Consider the following 22036-nt stretch of genomic DNA (forward strand, 5'->3'; position numbering starts at 1 on the left):
TAGAACGGAGGTGGCATCGGCCCGGCACTTTAAGGATTAGGAGGCTTCTGTGAGGAAAGAAAGGGAAGAGTGCACTCTAGCTGAAAGAAAAGCAGCAGCAAATGCTGGGAGGCAAGGGAAAATGGCAATAAAAGGGTGGGGACAGCTGCTAGTAAAAGGGGACCACTGCCAGTCTCCCTCCTGCTTTCCTGCAGACCCTAGCATCCCCCCTCCCCCCAGTCCTTCCCACACTATGGAAATGCCTGCTGATTGGTCTGCATCTCTCACCAGACTTCTGCAATTATTTTTCTTGATGCAATTGATTTTCCTATATGTGGTACAAAGCCTGGGTAGGGCCTACAACCATTTCAATAACCTCAAGCAAGGCTACCAGCCAGCAGGAGTAGAGGAAGAGGCCTCGAGACAGAGGCAGGCTGACTCTCAAGTTAAAGTACAGTAACCGTGGTGGGGAGGAGGCAAAGGAGAATAAGTGTGGATAGTCAGGGTTAGTATGGGAAAACTGAGTGAAAACACTAAACTATGGGTTGTTTTGGAGGCCCAAGAAGCTGAGGCTGACTCAAGAATATAACTTGGTAAAATGACATTAGACCCAGACTTCCAGGGATGACATAGCATATGATGAGATACCAGGCTAAGCTGGCCCTCACACACTCCACAGAGGCGGCTTTCAAACCTACACAGTCACATGGACCATAAGCACAAATCTCTACTCATACCAGCTAGACTTTCTGTGTTCCAAAGCATGGTTTGAGCCTTTTCTCCATGGATTAGTCATTTGAACAGGAAATAGCCAGTGTGCAAATGGGAGCCAAACAAGAAGAATGTAACCTCAAGGTTTGGGGAGGCTTAGCAAGATGCTAAATATGTATTTTCAGTATAGAGATGCCTGGCAATCAGATCCTGGCTTTTCATTAATTTTCACTCATGGCAACAATGGACTAGATGTCTTATTACTAAATGCCAACTCAAAGAAGTCTGCGCAGTTTGTGTGGATCCCACTAGACGAGGTGGCAGGTAGGCAGCGGAAGTTCCTGAGTCATTCATTCCATCTTGTCTGAGGACCCAGCCCTGCAGCTGACTCCGTGACTGAGTACGAGGGAAGACCTTGCTTTTCATTCTCAGATCAAAAGCTGGCTCACTTATTTCCCTCCATGACAATGGTCAATGCCAAAGACCTATTTGCAAACTGCCAAAAGACTACAGGGTTTCTTTTGGTTAATTTTTTCTAGAATTAGGAATGATTCAAACTGTGCCTTATCTTCTAAATCAAAGTTCAGCATGCAGAGAGCTCTTAGTGAATCTGAAGGAACTGAATAGTACGCATTTTATTCACATCAGTACCTACTAAAGTAATTTATTAGTGTGTATATGTGTTAGACTAGAGCTACATAAGTGGCTGCTTTGGACAGATTTATATTACAATCCAATTTTCTTTGCCTGTTTCCCTGCTTAGAAATAGGGGCTCAAGTAGACTGAGTCAGCTATAGAAACACAATAAACACAATGGCAAATCTGAATGTATCTGTGAGTAAATTTGCTGTTCCATTACAGGACTAATGGTTATTGAATACATGTGGTATGCCGAGTCCTTTACACTCATATTTTCATCTTATCATTACAGTAACCTGTAAGAGACATTTTAGTTTCTTCAATTACAGGGGGAAACTAAGGCAGAGCCACATTTCAGTTAAGCAGAGTTTCTAGGGTCACACAGATAACAAGTGTCTGAGCAATGACAGAAGTTCACAGACCAGTGAAACACACTAAGTAGAGACATTAATGATATAATGTGCTAAGAGAGAGGCGAAGGATACATGCATGGGGAATGAGCGACCCTAAAGAGAGGCCACTGCCAGCCTGGGCAGCAACCTTCCTGCCCATATGTCTATTGTGTGTTGGTTTAGTTATTGATATTATTTGTATGTGTGTGACCTGGTCATGGGACTTGAATTCAGGGCCTGGGCACTGTTCCTGAGTTTCATGCTCAAGGCTAGCTCTCTACTACTTGAGCGACAGCTCCACTTCTGGCCTTTCAGTAGTTAATTGGAGATAAGAGTCTCACAGACGTTCCTGGCTTCAAACCACAGTCCTCAGATCTCAGCTTCCTGAGTAGGTGGAATTACAGGCATGAGGCACCAGTGCACAACTGATTATCATTATCATCATCATCACCATCATCATATCTTTGAATAGCTTTACAAAGAACTTTCAACCCAACAAATCCCAATGCTCATTTTTCAACATCCTAATATAAACCAATGCACAGATGTCAAGGATGCTATTTGATAAATCCTAACAACATATATTTGTATACTTGTCATCAAAAACAAGATGAGAATATTTCTGTTGCTCTGGAAAGGTTTCTTGTACCCTTTTCCCATGAGTCTCTGCCTCTCCCAGTTTCTGATTCATTTTATACGTTGTTTCTTGAACTTCACAGAAAACAAATCTTGTGTATACATGCTTTTGTTCTGGCTTCACTGGCTGAACTAAGTCTTAACTATTAACAGTGCTTTAGCTGAGCAAAGGCGTAATGTAAGGCAGAAGCAAAGAGTGAAGTGAGATGGTTGAAGCCTGCCGTGTTGGACAAGAAGCGAGTGAGGTGGGAAGAAGACATGAAAAGAGGCTGATAGGACCTGGGTTTGATCTAAGTGATTCAACTTCATTCCACTGGGCAAAAGGGAGAAAGCAAAGGCTTATGTTCATTATAAATGTGCCAGTGTTACAGTTCCTAATCTTGCCAAGATTCAGATTCAGCCTGACTCCATACACTCAGTGCTTCTCGCCTGAGAAGGGCAGTGCAGGAGCTGTGGAGGGTGGAAAGCTGTGCTGCAGTGTTTGGCAGTGGGAATTGGCATGAGGATGAAAAGACCCCGCAGGGAAGAATGGAAGACTGGAAAGCTGAATCCTGGCAAATCCAAGGCACAGAGCCAGACGTTTCCTGGCACTCCAGCTCCTGCTCTCTAAGACAATGCCAATGACTCACCTAACCATCCCCAGAGAACAGTAGGTCTGGCCCGCTCAAGTAGAACACATTTAAAGAGATATAGCAATCGCTCACCCTTTTGGATTCTCAATCCCAAGCCATATGTGTATATATATAGATATATATGTATATATATATATATATATCCCCGGGGTTATAAAATCTCTATGAAATATCTATTTACTAACTTTTTGTTGTTGTTTGTGCCAGTCCTGGGGCTTGAAACTAGGCACTATCCCCTGAGCCTCTTTTGCTTAGGCTGGTTCTCTCCCACTTGAACCATGGCTCTACTTCTAGCTTTTCTTGTGATGAATTCAGAGGTAAACATGTCATGCACTTTTCTGCCCAGGCTGGCTTCTAACTGTGATCCTTACATCTCAGCTTCTTGAGTAGCAAGGATTATAAGCATGAGCCACCAGCACCAGGCTCTATTTAATAACATTTTAAAACCCAATTGGCTTCTTGTTCCTCATGTCTTGTTTCTGCATTCCTACAAGGAACCAGCAATGACACTGAACCAGTTTCCAGAAAATGTCCTCAGAGTTACCTACCTTCCCCTCCAAACTTGAAATTGACTCCAAAATGAGATTAAAAAGTAAGTTACCCCAGCATCAGTGATCACACCTGAAATCTAGCTACTAAGGAGGCTGAGATATGAGGACCATGGTTCAAAGCTAGCATAGGCAGTAAACTCTATAAGACTCTCATCTCCAATTAACCAGCAAAAAGGCTTGAAGTGGAGCTGTGGCTCAAGTGTTAAAGTGCTAACCTTGAGCAAAGAAGCTAAGGGACAATGCCCAGGCCCTGAGTACAAGCCCCAGAACAAGTGCAAAAAACTTTTAAAAGGAAAAGGAAAAAGAAGGCTGACACTTTAGAATTAAGAATCAGCAATAAAAAGAAAAATTCACCTCTGACACACAGCTGAATGCTCTGGAATTTGGGTCAACTAAAAACTCTAGAAGGCCCAAGGCTCTAGAAAAAATGACTGGCAATATGTGGTGGGGAGGGAAGTAAAGGGTTGATGAAAGTGTGGGATATACAAAAACTTAAGCTTCCTAACTCCCTTTTCAGAACATGTGTTTTCTGGGAGAACAAAACAAAACCAAAAACCATCCCAAAGCCTTCAAACCTGCCTTGGGAAAGGTTGAAAGTATTTTACATTGCTTGAAAAACATTCCCATTCCTGCCTTCCTGCTGGACTCCCCTAACACTCTGTCCTTCTCAGATTTCTTCGCAGAGTGACTTCTCTCTATATGTATCCCAGATACCACCCTACGAGGCCAAGTAAATGGCTCTCCTAAATCCCAGGCTGTCGTATGAGATCAAATAAGAAGAAAGGAATAGCAATTCAGGAAAATGTTATGCTACTCTGGAGGCTAAGATCTTGGGATTGTTGTTCAGAGCTAGGCCGGGCATAAAAGCCCAGCAGGCTCATCTTCAATTAACCAGAAAAAAAAAATAACTGGAAGCAACGATGTGGCTCAAATTGTAGAGTATCTGATGTGATCTAAAAGCCAAGACAGTGTGAGTCAATAAATTCATGCACATGCATGCACACACATATACACATTATGGACCATGCTAGTCAAGCTAGCCCTATAGGACCAGATCTGCATTCATAAGGCCCTGATTTTTCTGAAGAGATGTCTAGATGAGAGAGTCAAAATATGGTAGTGGTAGGGAGGGTAAAAATGAATGTGTTAATAGAGTCATGACTAAGTTTATTATTCTCTTCTGGACTAAACCTAAATTAATTGACTGGATGCCAATTGTACTCATGAGTCTTAAGAAAATTAAGATATTCATCAATAAACAGAAATGTAAAGGAATAATCATAGTACACCAATAAATGTCAGTATTAGACAACACCTTCAGAACCAAAGGTGGTTTAGACATGAAGTGAGACTTTAGTTGACATGAAGGGAAATTATAAAGAAATATGATAATTACACATAGTTCACAGAATCCATAATGTCTGTCAGACATGGCAAATGATGTTTCTAGATACTCCTAAGCTTGAAGAACAGCGAAAGCAAGCTCATAATAAAAAGGCAATTAGGAGGGCTGGGAGTTTGGCCTAGTGGTAGAGTGCTTGCCTAGCATGCACGAAGACCCGGGTTCAATTCCTTGGTACCACATACTTAGAAAAAGCCAGAAATGGTGCTGAAGCTCAAGTGGTAGAGTTCTAGACTTGAGAAAAATCCAAGGACAGTGCTCAGGCCCTGAGCTTAAGCCCAAGACTGGCAAAAAAAAAAAAGGCAATTGGGAGAGCTTGGGTTATATGTTTATGAGTTTCTTCTATTAAACAAAAATGGACACAGGTAATTGAGAATCCTGAAGCTGTCAGTGCTGAGACCTGGAAAACAGGACTGGAGAGTTAGGAAGACAGGTGCCTGCAGGTGGTCAGCATCTTCCATCAGATGTGAGAGCCAGAGTTCCGGTGATAAAAGGCTCAGAAAACTAGTTCAGAGAGAATAAATGACCCCGTGACATAATGCTTTTTGGACAACAGGAGTATGATGATCCGGGAACATGTATTCCACATCCCATCATCACTGGCATACAGTGAGTGCTAGATCATGACCCCATCTCCACTGCTTACTATCTGTTTTCTGGACTCCTTGCAAAGCCTATGTAGATGCTTCAAGTCAAGGACTCTGCCCTGTTTACCCCATGCAGTGCTGACAGTAATTGTTTGCTTCCTAATTGACTAGCAAGTGACTGACTGACTGACTGACCTGCAATGGATATACAGGACTGTACATATCAATAATCAGAATGGAGGAAGTCACTTCTGACCTGTCACTTATGGGGAAAGACCACACGCAGGGCTGAAGGAGGCGGAAGCTATGAGGCACTTCAGCTGGAAGACTCAAAAGCATATATTCAACTTGACGACAGTCCTAAAGTAAAACAGTGACAGGGCTTTTTTAAGTGCACACTAGATATTCTTGTCCTGAGAGCAGGGATACCAGAGGCCTGGCTAAACTCTGCTTCTAACCAGATGTGGGCCTGGGGACAAGCTCTCCATTTCTCTGATTTTTATTTAATTGTCTGTGTCATGAGGAGCAATGAACATAGCCATTTTAAGTATCTTTCTGTAGGCCTGGATATAAAATTTAATAAACCATCTTTCATCATTTTGTATAAAATGGATAGAAGCTCATTATACGAAATGTTCTCTTTTAAAAAGGAAAAGAAAAAACAATTCTATAATCCCATTACCTAGAGCTTCAGGATTTTTAGAGTGGCTAACAAAATTATAGAGTCATTTTTACTTGATTGTGTTAAACATTCAAAATGTAAAATGAGAAAAAGAGTCTTTCAAATTTTAGAGTATTCTTCTCACAGTTTTGTTTTGTTTTTGCCAGTCCTGGGGCTTGAACTCTGGGCCTGAGTGCTCTCCTTGGGATTTCTCAAGGCTAGAGCTCTATCACTTGAGCCATAGCACTATTTCCAGCTTTTTTCTATGTATGTGGTACCACGATCAAATCTGGGCCTTTGTGCATGCTAAGCAAGCACTCTACCAAACTCCTAGTCCCTCTTCTTACAGTTTTTAATTTTTATGAATCACATCATTCACAAAAATGGCAGAAATTTTTATTTTGATGAATCAACTGAACTGATCCCAGAAGCTTATATCTATCTTTTTATGTGAAAAATAGAGGATATTTACTTATTTTAGTCACTGTAAATGATTCTTATTAGTTGAAGTCAAATGTATTCTTGAAATAAAATATAACATAAGCAGCTTTTCGTACCATGGAATTTACTCTTCTACAATATATTTTTAAATGTTTATGTCATATTCTACCAATGGTATACCATCATTATATCCATTTTTTATTGCTCAACATTAAATCACCTCCCATTGAACTCTTTTCAAGACTACATGAAGCTGGGAACTGGTGGATCGTCTTAGCTACACCTGAGGCTGAGACCTTGTTTTGAAGCAAGCCCAGGTAAGAAAGTTAGTAAGACTCATATCTCTAACCACCAGAAAATCAGAAGTGGAGTTGTGGCTCCAAATGGTAGGGTGCTAGCCTTGAGCAAAAAAGCTCAGGGACAGTGCCCAGGCTCTAAGTTCAAGCCTCATGACCACAACCAACAACAAAAAGAGACCGGGTAAAAGTTTTTGAAGACAAAACCTTTGCACATACTCACAACTATTTTCTTAAAATAGAAGATAAAATTTCTTGGTCAAAGAACAAGCATATTTTTCAGACTAGCCTGAATTTGTCATCCCTCATTCTCTCCTCACACAGGAATAACATGCTTTAAATTCAACAGTGAGTTAGGCCAAAAACAATACTTCATGACTCCATCATTTCTAAGGTTCATTTTAGAACCAAACAACTCTGGCTTGACCCAGAAAGATCTGGCTGTAGCTGTCAAGGTTGACAGCCAACTTCAGACTTGTGATTCAATTTCAAAGAAATGAAAAGCTTGGCTTGGCTGGGAGCTCGATGCTAACCCATGCAAATCTCCCCTTGCTTCCAGCCTGGTTTCGGCAAAAGACTCCTCAGCAGAAAATCAGCTGAACACATCTGTGGGAGCTCAGAGAGGAGCGACCAACACAACCATGTAGAACTGGAACTCAGAGAGACCAGCTCATCTCTGGGGGAAAACCTCTGTAAAGGAGTGAAAAGGGAAGATAGGAAGGAAAGACAGAAAGTTGTCAAAACACAGAGCTCAAGTGACAACCTCGTCTCCGTGGGTGCTTGCCTTCTGGTGTCCATCTTGCTAAGGTTGCTTCTGGTCACTGCAGTGCCTGATTTGGAAATGTCAGGTTCTGTCTCATGTTTTCTTTGGCAGTCATGCCACCTAATGTGGCTTTCATGCCAATATCATCCATGAGACTTTCCAATTTTTCTCATTGATACCTTAAGTGTCCAACATCAGTGTCCCCAGGGAAACATTGGCTGTACCCAAGCGGTGACTCAGTAACTAGAACTGCTCTCAATCAGTTGGGCGCCCCTTGTTTTGCTCCTGGCTCCCTTGTAGCCTTTCCTTGCTCCTTGATCCTTTCCCCCTTTCTCTTCCCTTTCCCTTCCCCTACATCTCTTTCACCCGCTGCACGCCTCCATATTGTGCAGGTCAGCAGTATGCTCTCCCCGCAATAAGCTTTTCTGCCTGAACCGTGTGGCAGTCTCCCTTTGGCTGAACCTTATAGAAACAACATAGCAGAGAGTGGCGGCGAAGCCAGTGTCCACCGCTGCGGACACAGCATGTGCAGGGCCTGGCAAGGCAATGGCACCTGGGGCTAGCTTTCCCCACAGAGACGAGATGGGTTAATAGCAGATACAGCTTTTTTTATTAAAGAATTTATTAACATTGATTTTTACATCATATTTCAAATGACATGTTTAGCAAACGAGTGTTCAAGAAGGGAATCTCTATATACAATCACTGGCACTTAGATTTTTAGAACATAATCAAAATTAGGCTAAGAGTTTGTATGAAATAAAACATTATGTCTATAGAGTCATGGGTTTTTATGTCTATGTAGTTATGTTTATATTTCCGATACCATGTCCATAGCATTGGGTATGCAAATATTGAGTTCTCTCTCTTGTACTGTTTGGACAGATACAGCTTTTTACACATATTGCTGGTGTTCTGTTTGTAATAGCCTTCTAAAGTGTGCATGTGTGCATGGGGGCGGGGAGAGTTGGGACTGAATAGAGGACATTGCACTTGCTGGGCAAGCAGTCTGCCACTTGAGCCGTGCTTCCCAGCCCTTCTGTGTTTTGTTTTTAAGATAGGGCCTTGCTAACTTTGCCCAAGCTGGCTTTAAAGTTGAGATTTTCCTGCCATCTCCCATGCATAGATTACAGGCATAAACCATCCTCCCCATTAGAACATTTTTTTCTAATTTTCTTTCAAGACACATGGTAAAAGAAATAGTTTCATAGCCAGCTGCGGTGTCTCACACCTGTAATCCTAGCTACTCGGAAGGCTGAGATCTGAGGATCTTGGTTCAAAGCCAGCCTGAGTAGCTAAAAAGTCCATGAGACCCTAATTTCCAATTAATCACCAGAAAACCAAAAGTGGTTCTATGGCTCAAGGGGTAGGATGATAGCCTTGAGCTAAAGAGCTAAGGGACACAGACTCAGAGTTCAAGTCCCATGACAGACAAAAAAGAAAGAAAAGAAATAATATCATGAACCTAATGTATTTAGCATTCCTTTATTCTTTGTATTTCCTCCTACTTGCTGTAAATGTATGGGGAGACCTTAACACGAGTATCAAACGTTGGATCTTAAACACAACTTTTGAGTGTCCCTGTGTCCTGAGACAGTCTTCAGAAGGATTATATCAAACACACACACACACACACAGCACCAGCAGGAAAATAAGAGAAATGCTGGTAAAGTTGCTCATTGATGCTCAGTCGAATGGCAGCACGCTGCTTTTTTTCTCGTTGACCTGCACGAACAGGAAGATTTCCAACAGTACTGCTTAAAAACACACTGAGAACAAACAAAGTCTTTGAACCCTGTAGAAAGCATAGAGGAAGCCAGGAAATTGTCCAAAAGCACCAGATACCAAGCAGTAATAAGCCGGGTCAAATGGACACTTGTATCTGACATCCAGTTATTTCCTTTGTCATCTCTCTGGCTACTTAATTTCCTTTCGAGATCCTGACAGAATCCTGGCACTGCCCTTTCCTCTTCTGGGCCACAGGGCAACCCTGACCAGGGGTACCTGTGAGGGCACATGTGGGCATCTAGCTGTGGGGGTGGGGATGTCTGGGAGGCAGACCTGAGCTCTGAGAATGGATTGGTCAGACACATAGGTGTAACTCACACTTGCTCAAGCACAGAGCCTGCAACAGGCAAGCATAAAATGAACTAAGGGATTAATGAATTGGAACTAAAGAGGCTGGAGGCCTCCTGGAATGCCAGAATCCTGACAACAACTAAAACAAAATGATATGCAGAAAGCAGCTTTAAAACTTATCACCTTGCAGGCACTGGTGGCTAATATCTGTAATCCTAGCTATTCAGGAAGCTGAGATCTGAAGATCAAAGTTCAAACAAGCATGGGAAGTCAAGTCTGTGAGATTTTTAGGTTCACAAAGCCAGAAGGCCACCAGCATTGAATAAAAAGATAAAGCATAGCACCCAGGCCCTAAATTCAAGCCCAATACCAGCAAATCCGTACATATATACATGTATACATACATACACATACACATACACACAATTTTTAAAAATCTATCATCTTAAGACAAGAATTATTTTAAGTTTCTCATGTACAGTTGTAAGTTACTCTTTGTAGATTCATTTTACAAGCTGGCATCTTGGTCTATGGACAATTTACTATCCACCCTTCCTCATTTAGCATGGAAAACGCATTCCCATTTTGTGAGACTTCCTGAGAATTATTTTAAATGGATGTATGATTTGAAAGTTCACTAATAAACTCTAAGTTATCTCTCTGCTCTGTTCTCTGTTTTTTCTTTTGCATATCGGATCTCTCTCGTCAAAGGTTAAAGGAAATTCCCTTTGATCTCAAGCTTGTGATTATTCCCTTGGTCTCTAGGTACCTGAACCCTGAGTTCTTTAGGTATTAAAACTCTCTCTATGCCCTTCTCTCCCTCTCTTCCTTCCCTTCCTTCCTCTCTTCCTTCTTTTCTTCCTTCCTTTTGTGGCAGAACTCAGGCCTCACATTTTCTAGACACTCCACCACTGGAGCCATGCCGCTAACCCCTTTAACTTTAATCATTTTTCAGTTAGGGTTTTGTGGGATTTTTTTTTTATTCTGGGTCAGCCTTAGCCCATAATTCCCATTCCTGTACCCTCCCCCCCCCCAGAGTTAGGGTTGCAAGTATGAGCCACTGTGCCTAGCTGCAGTGCTCTCATACAGCTCACTTTTTTGGGTGGTCTATCTCTAGATCAAACTTGGCTCAGAAGCCCACCCTGATCGTCCTAGATGGTCTTCACCTCCCGTACATCAAGAGCAATGGCTTTCTGCTGATGGGACAGAGTGGACAGACAAGAGGGCTAGCCTACTCCACCATGTCTTCCTCCACTGCAGACTGGTCACCAGATCTCCCTACACGTGTGATGGCATGGCCTGTGCTTCGATTGCCAGCAACTGTTCATGCAGTGATGGTGTTCATGCAATGATGGTCAATGGTAATTGAGTCTCGCCTGCCAGTAGTAATAAGTCCTCAACACTTGCCCTGTCCTAGCAGCCATAAAATGCCACAGAGAGAAAAAGGAGAGCAAGCAGTGTCTCTCATGCTAGCCAGCAGGGTAACTACTTGCCTCGGGAGCGGCCTGTCCACCAAATCCACCATGGCCCACTAGGATCCATTTTTCTGAGTCTGATAGTTACATGGTCTTGGTCCCTCTTGAGCCACAGTTTCCTCACCTCGAAAGGGAAAGAGTAGTACTTTCTCTTTCATCCATTAACAAGGATGCCACGGTGAGCCTAGGAGGTAGTTTGTGAAGAATCATGCTAGAGCAAGAGGCCATAAAATTCTGTTAAGTGAAGATTAAGTATTGGCTATTTAATTCTACGTATGAAAGGACAATCCCATCATCATAATACTTTGAGGCTCGCAGAACCAGGCAAATAATGATAGCTAACGTCTACAAATTGCCTATGCACATTGTAATGGACAAGTGCTTCGTGTTTATTTTCTCACTGCATCCTTGTTGTAAATAACTGGGACAAGGACCGGTTTTGTTCTTTCTGAGATGCAAGGCTGTGCTGCTTCAGAATCATTTTGAATTCACCTAAGCTTCTCCTCGCCCCCCCCCCCACAACTGTACAAAACAGTGCATGCATTTTTTAGAAGTCTGCAAAGCCCAGAACCCCTCCTTTAGAACCCTTGTTTCAGATCTTGTATTCAGGAAGGTGAATTGTGCAGAGAAGCACAAAGATGTATATTCCCCATGGGGTTGAGAGTTTATGGGAGTAAACTGTGTCAGCAAGAATTCCACAGAAAACCTTGCAGCCTGGGAACAGGTTGTAAATCTTGAGGTCTCAGTAGAGATTGTTTCCCAGGCAACTTAAGTTACAGGCTGATTGAAGACAGTTGGCCCAAGAGCATCAATACTACACTCCGATGAATTAAGCACAGGGAGAAGGTGAGATGCCTGTCAAACTTCAGCCTCCAGCAGTGAGCAGACTCTGGCATAAATGGTACCTCAGGATACTCACAGCCTACTGTGCTCTCCAAACTAGAGAGGCTAACCAGGAACCTAAGCTGGAGGAATAAGAGTGGGTAAAACCATCTGGTGATGGTTTGCCCTAATATTCAAGTGCAATGTCATCCTGGGCGTAGAAAGTGAGTGTGTCTCACCATAAGCAGAGGGAGAGACAGCACCTGGGTCACCACACATGGGGAGACACACCCCTCTGCAGAAATGATCTTGGGATCGATTATTCTACACACCAAATACATAAGGAAGACATGAGAAGCAAACCTGTGAGCCAGATTGTACAGTTCAATGTGGCACTGCGTGGGACAAGCCTGTGGCCACCTGGGAATGGATGAGACAAGCCAAAATAGTTTCCATGGTGAATGTTCCCAAAACTGAAAAAGAAGGCTTTTGGAGTATGCAGTGTCCAGGGAAGAAGCCTGCTTGAATGGTTGGAGCCATGACAGTCCCCACATAGACAATAATGGGAATAAGATGCAGTCCACACCCAGTCAGGAAAAGAGAGAGGGAATATGGCTAGCGCAACTCACTGTGGTGAGGGGAAGCTGAGAGAATGCCCTACCCCAGAAATTACCAAGCTTAGAGCTAAGCTACCAAGGAATCATTCAGAAATTATGTCAAGCAGCCGCTGTGAGAAAGCAGGGCCCTCCATGGAAACAAAGATTATTTGGCTTTCAATAAAAGGCAGGAAGGCCCTTTCTCAGACATACATTTTTGATAGCCCAAAGTTAAACATTTGCCAGGACAAAAATACTGACAATTGCAGGCTGACAATTCACTACTTCAAATTCTGAAACTCAGGTGATCTAAAAACAGAAAAATTTCCTTACGTGTATACAAGTCATTTAGTAGAAAAGCTGACCTGAAATGATAGGAAGTTGCTGTAACCTTTACTTATCTGTATTGTCCTGTCTTCTTGATGATAATTCCTTTACTGTGTTAGGTAATACGCGGTAATACACAAAGAATTTCCTAAAAGAAAAAATTAGATGATTCAATAGCCAAGTTATAGAAATGGATGACTACAACAGATAAATGGATCAAGAAAATGTAATAATACACTAATATGGAAGGGGTGACACATCAAGATGCACTATATACATAAGTGGGCATATTAAACTGTAATCTTGTACAACCATTTGTATATTAAAATGGCAATTATGGACATCTATCACTTTTATGAATAGTGAAAATAATAATAAATTATAATACAATGATAGGAATATGAATAGTAATAATAATAACGGACCCTACAACATTGTTTTAGCCTCTTAAATAGGTTAGTTCTGGGTAATGTGTCATGTATATCCTTCTGGGGTCCATGGACTAACCCACCCCATGTTTCGGGCCCTAATTTCTAATCTACCCTGCATGTTGACTTCTACTAAACTCTAGCTCAGTATCCATATAAATTCAAAAGAACATCAGACTCTCTCAGTGAAATATGGAAATCATTCCACTGCAACAGAAAATGAGAACGGGTAAAAAGTCATTAAGTCTCTTCTTGCTCCTCCCCAGAAGAATATGACTCTGATTCCTTTCTTTCCCAAGAGTCCCTATATTTAGAAGGGAAGACTAAACTTCACATACAGAAGAGATTTGTTTAAGGATTTCAACAATATTTCACTGAAGGGACCCCAAAATTCTCCATCAGATGGTCTACCTTCCTGGTTCTACCACAGACAGATAAGTGAGGGGGTCTAGGCAACAAAGAGGGAAATCTTGCATATAACCAGAAGGATGCACCTTCACAGGTAGGTACCACCACTGAACAGCTATATGACCTTGAGAAGCTTATCTCCCTGGAGTTCCATATCATCTGGACCCTGCAGAAAACTAGCATTTTCCTCTCAGGGTTTTCATGAGGTTACATGATATGTAAAACATCCCAAACATGATAGGTACTCACTAGACTGTCACTATTACTGTTGCTGCTATTAGATCCAGGCATGTGAACAGGAATGATTTTACCTCTGCTTTTACCAGATTGCCTAACTCAGCAAATGCAAAGGATATTGATTTCAGGAGCCCAGAGTAGGTGAATAACAAACATACCTAGCAACAAATCACATCAGCAAACCAATCTCCCTTAGCTAATAATGCTTCGCAGGCTCCTGTATTTGCTTTGTTAGAGGCACTAAATAGCTTCTAATAGCTAGCTATGAAACCAAATCATCTAGAAGAGGGCTCTGCTCATCAACCTTAGTTTCTGTGGAGGGCCTGGGATGGGGAAGAGACTGCAAGCCATCCCTTAGGAAGGAAGCTAAGCAGAGAAAAAAAAAATTCATCCCTAGGTCCCACTAGTATTGATTACAAGTGCTTGTTTTCTGAGGACAGCCTAACTTTCCTCCATTTGGATGACAAACATGGGTGATACACCACTTGCTAGTACCATAGAAGGCAATGGGGCCACAAAACTGAAAAGCCACGCCCCTTCCTCTCTGGAAGCCCAGGCTAGGGTATTATGGACCTGTGAGAATGGCTGCTGATGTGAGGTAAAGGGCAGCAGGCAAGACAAGAATCATCAGTCAGACATTTCCCTAGGGCTGATAATCCCAGGATGTGGACTGTTGCAGATGAACACATGTCACTTATGAATCAGAAAAAAAAAGTATAGAAAAACATAGCTCAAAGCCCAGTGGAAGACACAGATTCTATAGCAAGTATCTGTGAGGAGGACAGAGTGTTCCCCACCACTGTAATAAGGACTGGCAGCCAGTTCTTCCTGAGAAAATGCCATTTAGACTGGGACTTGAACACAGAACACATCTACAGATAGCTCCAACAGTGATAAATAAATATTCAAAATACGGCACACGCCTTGACCCAGACGTTTTCCCCTAGTATTTGAGAGTAATGTCAGGAAACATACACAGAGGCCTAAGTAAAAAGATGTTTATTTTTACCACTGTGTATAATAATAAAGCAGTAGGAAATAACCCACTTGCTAATCAACAGAATTGCTCAAATCAATTACCATGTAGCCAGACTCCAGAGCAATAAATCCATTAAAAAGAGTGAAATAAAATTTACATATGGCATGTTAAGTGTTAAAAACTAAGTTATTGTAAAAAAAAGAAATGTACCCTTTACCTGACTTCTGTAATTATGACACATCTATACACACCTTTATAATAACAAGAAAAGGAAAAAAGGCTGTTACATGTGCTCTTATTTTTGTAGATATAGTTTTTATATTTTGATACATAAAAATAGTTACATAAAATTAAGGAAATTGACATATGCTTTAAGTGAGAAAGTGCCAATGTTGAACAGAATAAGCCAAGCAAAGGTATGAGGCCCTGAGTTCAACTGCATTATCAGCATAGGAAGAAGGAAGGAAGGAAGGAAGGAAGGAAGGAAGGAAGGAAGGAAGGAAGGAAGGAAGGAAGGGAGGGAGGGAGGGAGGGAGGGAGGGAGGGTAATAAGCAACACACATTAAGTACATTAGAACTGGTGGGATGGGGAGAAGGATTAATACAGATAGTATATTTCTCTTAAAATAAATGGTCCATATTCATCACTGCACCGTTCATAACAGCCAAGCAAGGGAAACAACCCAGATTCCCCACTAAAGATGAATGAATACAAAAAAAAATGTGGTCCATATATACAATGGAATTCTACATAGCCACCCAAAAAGATAAAATAATGGCATTTTCTGAAAAGTGGATAAAACTAGAGCAAATCATGTTGAGTGAGATAAGCCAAGACCAAAGGAACAAAAGCACATGATCTCCTTGATATGTGGATTTTAGATCTAAACCATACAGGAGCAATGACTCCAGGTCATTGACATGAATTTGGAGATACAAACATATCTATATAGTCATATAGGTCCATGATAGGATATATATTCTATAGACATATTGATAACTAGATCGATATGTATTTACGACAAAGACTCAGCTTAATTTTAGTTATGTTCTTAAATCTATATGCCATTTATTGCATATAGGTTTTTTTCTTGGATACTTGTTTGTAGAGCATGACATTTGAAATGTGTAAAAACTCAGTGTTAATAAAAAAGTTTTAATAAAAAATGGTCTTTTAGAAAAAGAGTTTATGACTTGTCAAGTTAGTGGTAAGAGAATGCATACCAACTACTTGGAAGTAGAGACAGGAAGATTTCAGTTCAAGGTATGTTAAGAGGAGAGTCAAAATAAGTGAGACTCTGAAAAGACAACTAAAAGCCAAAAGGGCTGGCTGTGTGGCTCAAGTGGGAAAGCACTTGCCTAGAAAGTACAGGCTCTGAGTTCAATAGAGAGCATTATAAGGACACACAATTGGGCCCTACGTGAATTTGTGATGGGGAAGGAGAATCCAGGAGACAGGCTGGAGGGACACACTGAGGAGAAAGCACCAGAAGCAAACCTTCATCCATTCTGCTGCCCTTGGTCCCAGCTTCTCTGTTCTTTCCTTCTGTCCTTTGTTCCTTCCTCGGTGTTTGCTTACTCTATCCCCATTCTAGAGCCCAGTCTTCCTCTCAGAAAGATGTCATTTATACTTCACATTGAATTTACAGTAATTCTTACCAAATCAGTGATTTAGAGCAGCACGCAACAGGTGAACATGGAGCAGTCACCCGTATGTGGAAGCTGGTCCTCTTTCATCCAACTAAACAATCGGTAAATTCGCAGAATGTCTGTTTTGGTCCAGGATTATATGTTGAATTCTAAAATACTGATAATCCAGAGGGAGGAGGAATTCTTTCCTGTATGAACTCTACAAATCATGTCAACTCCTAGACTGAAGACAGAGTAATTTTCTTGTTAATCTAATCAGTTCTAGACAAGGAAATGAGATCATTCTGCTGCAAAAGTATCCCTCTGGTGGTTAAATTATTTCTCTGGTTGTCTACATCCATCAAATTAATTCAGAAATTCTAAGTTTTCAATTCATATTGTGTTGTATGAGTGTTACATTGACAGGTGGCATGGTCTCTGGCTAGTCTGGAAGTGTGTTCACTCCAGGCTAGTGGGGGGTTCAGACTAGTGCCTGACTGGGCCCACTGGAGGCACAGGACTCTGTGGGCTGAGCCACTCCAAGAGGTCTGCTGAGTGCCTAGGTTCTATCTCTGCTTCATGTGCTCAAGGGAGCCTTTCATGCCAGGTGCTGCCAGAGGAGCTGGACGCTTGCAACACAGGCTGGGCCTGCTTGCTTAGGCATGTGGCAGGATTTGGCATGAGAGCCATTGCTGGCTGTCCACAACAACTTGGTAACTAGCTGCTACTACGGAACGGCTTAGGTCAGCTATGTGTACTGCAGCAGGATTATCTACCCCAGGGAGCTAATGTGCCTGCCCTTTAATCTCTCAACCTTCCAGGCCTGCCTCTGCTTCTCACTTTTTCTAAAATGAATATATAGTGTGTTTAGTTTCAAAACAATGAACAGGTAGCAGAAAATCTAATCCAACACATAGGCAGCCTCAACAACCACCTATCTGCTAGCAAAGGAGTAAGACTTTTGTCCTTTGATACTGGCAGATTGACAGCAGAGAGGGTGGTTCAGAGACCTGCTTTGGGGTTGTCAATTGTTTTTATCTCATCTGGGACTTCGGGCAGATCACCTTGTGCAATGGAAAACATCCTTTAAAATGAAAAGCTCTCTTTACTAGGTCATAGAAAAAAATGTTCACTTTTAGTGGTTGAGTGGTTGACTATGGTCTTGAGTCTTGAAGAAAATCATATTCCCTACTATATGTAATAGTATTCATTTGGTCATTTTTCAAAATGTTTGTTAAAGTTAGTATCGTGTGTGTGTGTGTGCGTGTGAGTGTGTATGCCAGTTCTGGGTCTTGAGCTTGAAATCTTGCACTCAGGTTTGCCTTTTTTTTTTTTCGCAAGGCTGGTACTCTACCACTTGAGCTACAGCTCTACTTTCTAGCCTTTTGCTGCTCAATTGAAGATAAGAATCTCACAGATTTTCTGCTTTGGCTGGCTTCCAACCACACTCCTCAGATCTCAGCCTCCCAAGTAGGGTTTTCAGGTGTGAGTCACTACTGCCCAGCTAAGGGACTTTACTATTTTAACAAAGACATTGATCATGTGAAAGTTACTCTTAGAAGGGTCCTTCTATGGTACTGCTGGCTCTTTCCACTGCACTGTGGCACTCATGCACCACCCTGTCTATGGGACAGTATTTTCTGCACACAAAATATAAAGAAATTCTTTTGACACATTATCCACAAAGGAACACTGCCCCAGCAAAGTATCTCAGCCTGGCTTTTCTCTCCTGCAATATGTGCCATCCTCTCCAAGCCTTGATGGAATACATCATCAATAGGGCATTTGTTAGGTTCTCCATTATAATTAAAGGCTTCTTCCTCTGTGTTATTTTATTGCTCTTTCTCTTTTGGTTTAACATCCGGGATTCTGGTGTCATCATGAGTTGCACAGGAATAGACATGTGCCGGGGCCAACCGGCAGCAAACCAGGGTTCGCAGATTGGGATTCCTGAAATAGGGGGCAAGGACTAGGAAAAAATAGAAGAGAGACAAACAGATGGGGTTCAGGAGGGCTACAGCCCAAATCAGGAGCCACAGCTTAAGAAGCCTGTAGCCCAAGACCGTAGCCCAGTTTTTTTCCAGTTCTCAATCTTAAATACACTTCTTTAAACTAGGGAACTGCCAGGGGCTACATTCGTACAAACAGTATCAAGTCTCAAATAGGTTGAATGAGAAGCTATCAAGTCCCAAACAGGTTAAATGAGAAGCTATTGACACAGCCCAAAATCATGATAAGAGCTTACTTCCTTGTGTACTCAATTGTGCGGGTCCAAGGTCACTGACCCCACAGTCACGGTCACTGACCCCACAGTCAGTCCCCAACAGACATGGACACATCTCATCCCTATAGCATGTCTGACAAACTACAGGTGCCCACAAATATCAACTGAATATTTGCTGAGTTAAGGGCATTGATCTTGAACTGTGTGGCCCACAAATAAAGGTCAACAGAATCTGCTGCTCTGGAAACACAACACACATAAAGACATGTGAGCCATAGATCACCAGCTGGCTCAGATCGTGGCAGACAAAGCTAACCAAAGTAACAATATCACCAAGGCGACAACTTCCAAGGTGAAGCAAAAAAGCTGGTGACACAGAAGGGAGAGGGAGGAGAATTTTTGTCCAAGGCCAGCTAAGGCAAAAACTTCAGACCTTTTTGGAAGAATGACTAAAAGACAAAAAGAACTAGGGGGTGCGGATTGGGTAGAGTATCTGCCCTGAGTTCAAACTCTGCTGCCACCAGCACTACCACCACTATCACCAACAAAACCCAACCACTGATTATATCTATAATACATATTATTATACCCAAGGGACAGCAAAGGAGATGAGAGATAACATAGTACATTAAGGACAACAATCATTGGTTATATGGCTTTTGTTTCAATATCCTGGAGGTCCTTTCGATTAGCTTCATACTATATGGCCTTACAGTACCTCACTTTGTTATCTGATATATTGAATTTATTTGTATTTGGTTATTTGAAATTTGATAGGGAAGGGGGGAAAACCAAGATGGGGGGGGCGGTGGGGGGGAGGGTAAAGGGTACCAAGACATGTAAAAGGGTATCAATGTATGTGAATTAATGCACCTTCTATATGGCAAATATCATGTAACCCTTTTATTAATTACAAAAAAATATATATATATATAAAAGAAATCGGATAGGGAAGGGGGGAAAACTAGATGAGGGGCGGGGGTGGGAGGAGGGAAATGGGGACCAAGACATGAGAAAGGGTATCAATGTTTGTGAAGCAATGTACCTTCTATCTGGTGAATATAATATGACCCTTCAATTAATTACAATAAAAATATATGAAAAACGAAAATAAAATAAATACACAAATTGAAAAAAATACATATTATTATAGCTATTATAAATCTTTTTATTTATACATCCTATTTCATGTTCAATAATGGTACTTGGAATTCCTATCTGAAATAAACAGAAAATAATGCACAGCCTTTTAACAGGAAGGGTGCTATAATTGCACTTAGATCAGGAATCTGAGTGCACACATACATACATACACATTCTCTCTCTCTCTCTTTCTCACACACACACACATACACACACACACACACACACACATACACACATTCTCTCTCCCATACACACAGGCACATAGAGAGTAGGATTTTCTGTTTGCATTTCTATTCTATAAGATTTTACTAATAATTATTACATTCAGTCTGCACTACCACCATATCATAACTGTTGTTATTTCTTTAATATTTTTATTAAGTAAACTTACATAGTTTTATCTTCAAAGGAAGCTTAGAATCACTTCCCTGTAGAAAAAATCAATATCATTTGCCACAAATAAGTAAAATAAAAAGAAAGTATGCTATTAAATTTCAGCTATAGCGTTACTTGTTAAGGACTGAGCAGTTTCTTATTGCTCTAAACACTTACACACACACACACACACACACACACACAGATGAACAGGGCAAGACCAGGTAGACTCACATGTGTTAGAGCAGTCAATAAACCAAAGCTTTTCTCTTTGACAAAATCAGAAGAATTGGAAGCATTAATTTCACATAAGAGCATAATATGATCAAATGCTCAATCCAGACTGCATCTCAAATAGTTTCTGGTGGCTCAGTCTTAAGAGTCACATTAAGCAAGACACTCTGCTACCTGAAGTGCTTTGCACTCCATTGCCCCTCTTAGAAAAATTGCAGGTTAAAGGTGAGAGGTGGCAGTAGGATTTAGGGCTGCACGGGGCATTCCAGGCCGGGGTAAGTCTAGTTTGGGGAGAATCCGGCTTCTGCAGGGAACTGATAGAAACAAATGTGTCTCAAGTTGGCAAGCAAAGAGGCAGAGCAGAACCAGGAGAGGAAAAGCAGCCTCCTCTCTTCGGCCTGGAAACTAAAGAAACCAGATCATGTCACTCCTCCATTTCATATCACAATTAAAATCCAGTATCCTGATGTGGTCTGCACAGCCCTGTATGATCCGGTTCTTGCCTGTCTCTTTGATGATGGGACCCATGCTCCTTAGACTTTTGATATGTTAGCTTCTTTTCTTTCTTCTATAAAAAGCCAAGTCTTCAAACATGATCCTCCTGCCTTGCCCTCCAAGTAGTTGTGACCTCAGCAACCTACCCAGCTTATTTTTAAGGCAGCGTTCACTACCTTTTGCTTAGACTGACTTCAAACCGTTATCTTCCTGACCTCCATCTTCTCAGCAGTGGGGTTAAAAGCATTATCAAGTCTGACTCTACTCTAGAGATGATGCAGGTGTTGGGGATATTTTTTCTGCACGTTTGTTTCTATGGTTGTCATCTTGGAGGTCATTCTCCCTGACCATCACATTTTCTTCGAGCCTATTCTCTATGAAGATGCCTTCTTTCCCTTACGGTCTTTAGAACACTTGTCATAATCCAAGGTTCCCCCTGTTGTCTTTCTTGGTCTTTGTCTGTGGAGCTTACGCTCCTTCTAGGTTCTACGGCCCCCAGTGAGGCCCAGTGGCCACCATGGTAAGTGTTCAGTGATTGTGGAATGTGTGAAGCTCAGGGACAGCCGAGCCCCAGCCGATCCTTCTCCTGAGCAATGGCCTCCACGCCTCAGCCCCTCACCAGACGGAACTTCCATCTCAACTGTTGTGAACAGATGGCTTTTCTAACTGAAGAGGAAACAACAGAACAGAAGCATCAAATGACCTGGGGATAGTCACTGGGAGCTTTTATGCACACATTTACTCTACAAAATTGGAGCCATTCTCATCTTACTGACTTTGACCTCATCTTTCCATTTATAACTCTGTAACAAACGTTTCATATGTCACATAGCTCTACTTTCAAAATGTAGCATTTCAAGGATGTGTTGTATAGAATGAAGAATACTGAGGA

The 22036-nt window shown here is 41.7% G+C and overlaps 1 protein-coding gene across 1 annotated transcript in view; it reads right to left on the reverse strand.

The window, feature by feature from the left end:
• The window catches only part of Tmcc3 (transmembrane and coiled-coil domain family 3), a 160319-nt gene extending 138798 nt beyond the window's left edge, over positions 1–21521 (reverse strand). The window contains exons 1-2 of the mRNA XM_090328403.1: positions 21321–21521; positions 13028–13137 (exon numbers count right to left, since the gene is read on the reverse strand). The gene's annotated coding sequence lies outside the window, so the exon portion shown is untranslated. The remainder of the gene's footprint in view (positions 1–13027; positions 13138–21320) is intronic.
• Positions 21522–22036: the final 515 nt, after the last annotated feature.

This window comes from Megascapheus bottae, chromosome 2 (assembly GCF_031878675.1).
Source record: "Megascapheus bottae isolate mThoBot1 chromosome 2, mThoBot2.hap1, whole genome shotgun sequence".
Classification (NCBI taxonomy): domain Eukaryota; kingdom Metazoa; phylum Chordata; class Mammalia; order Rodentia; family Geomyidae; genus Megascapheus; species Megascapheus bottae.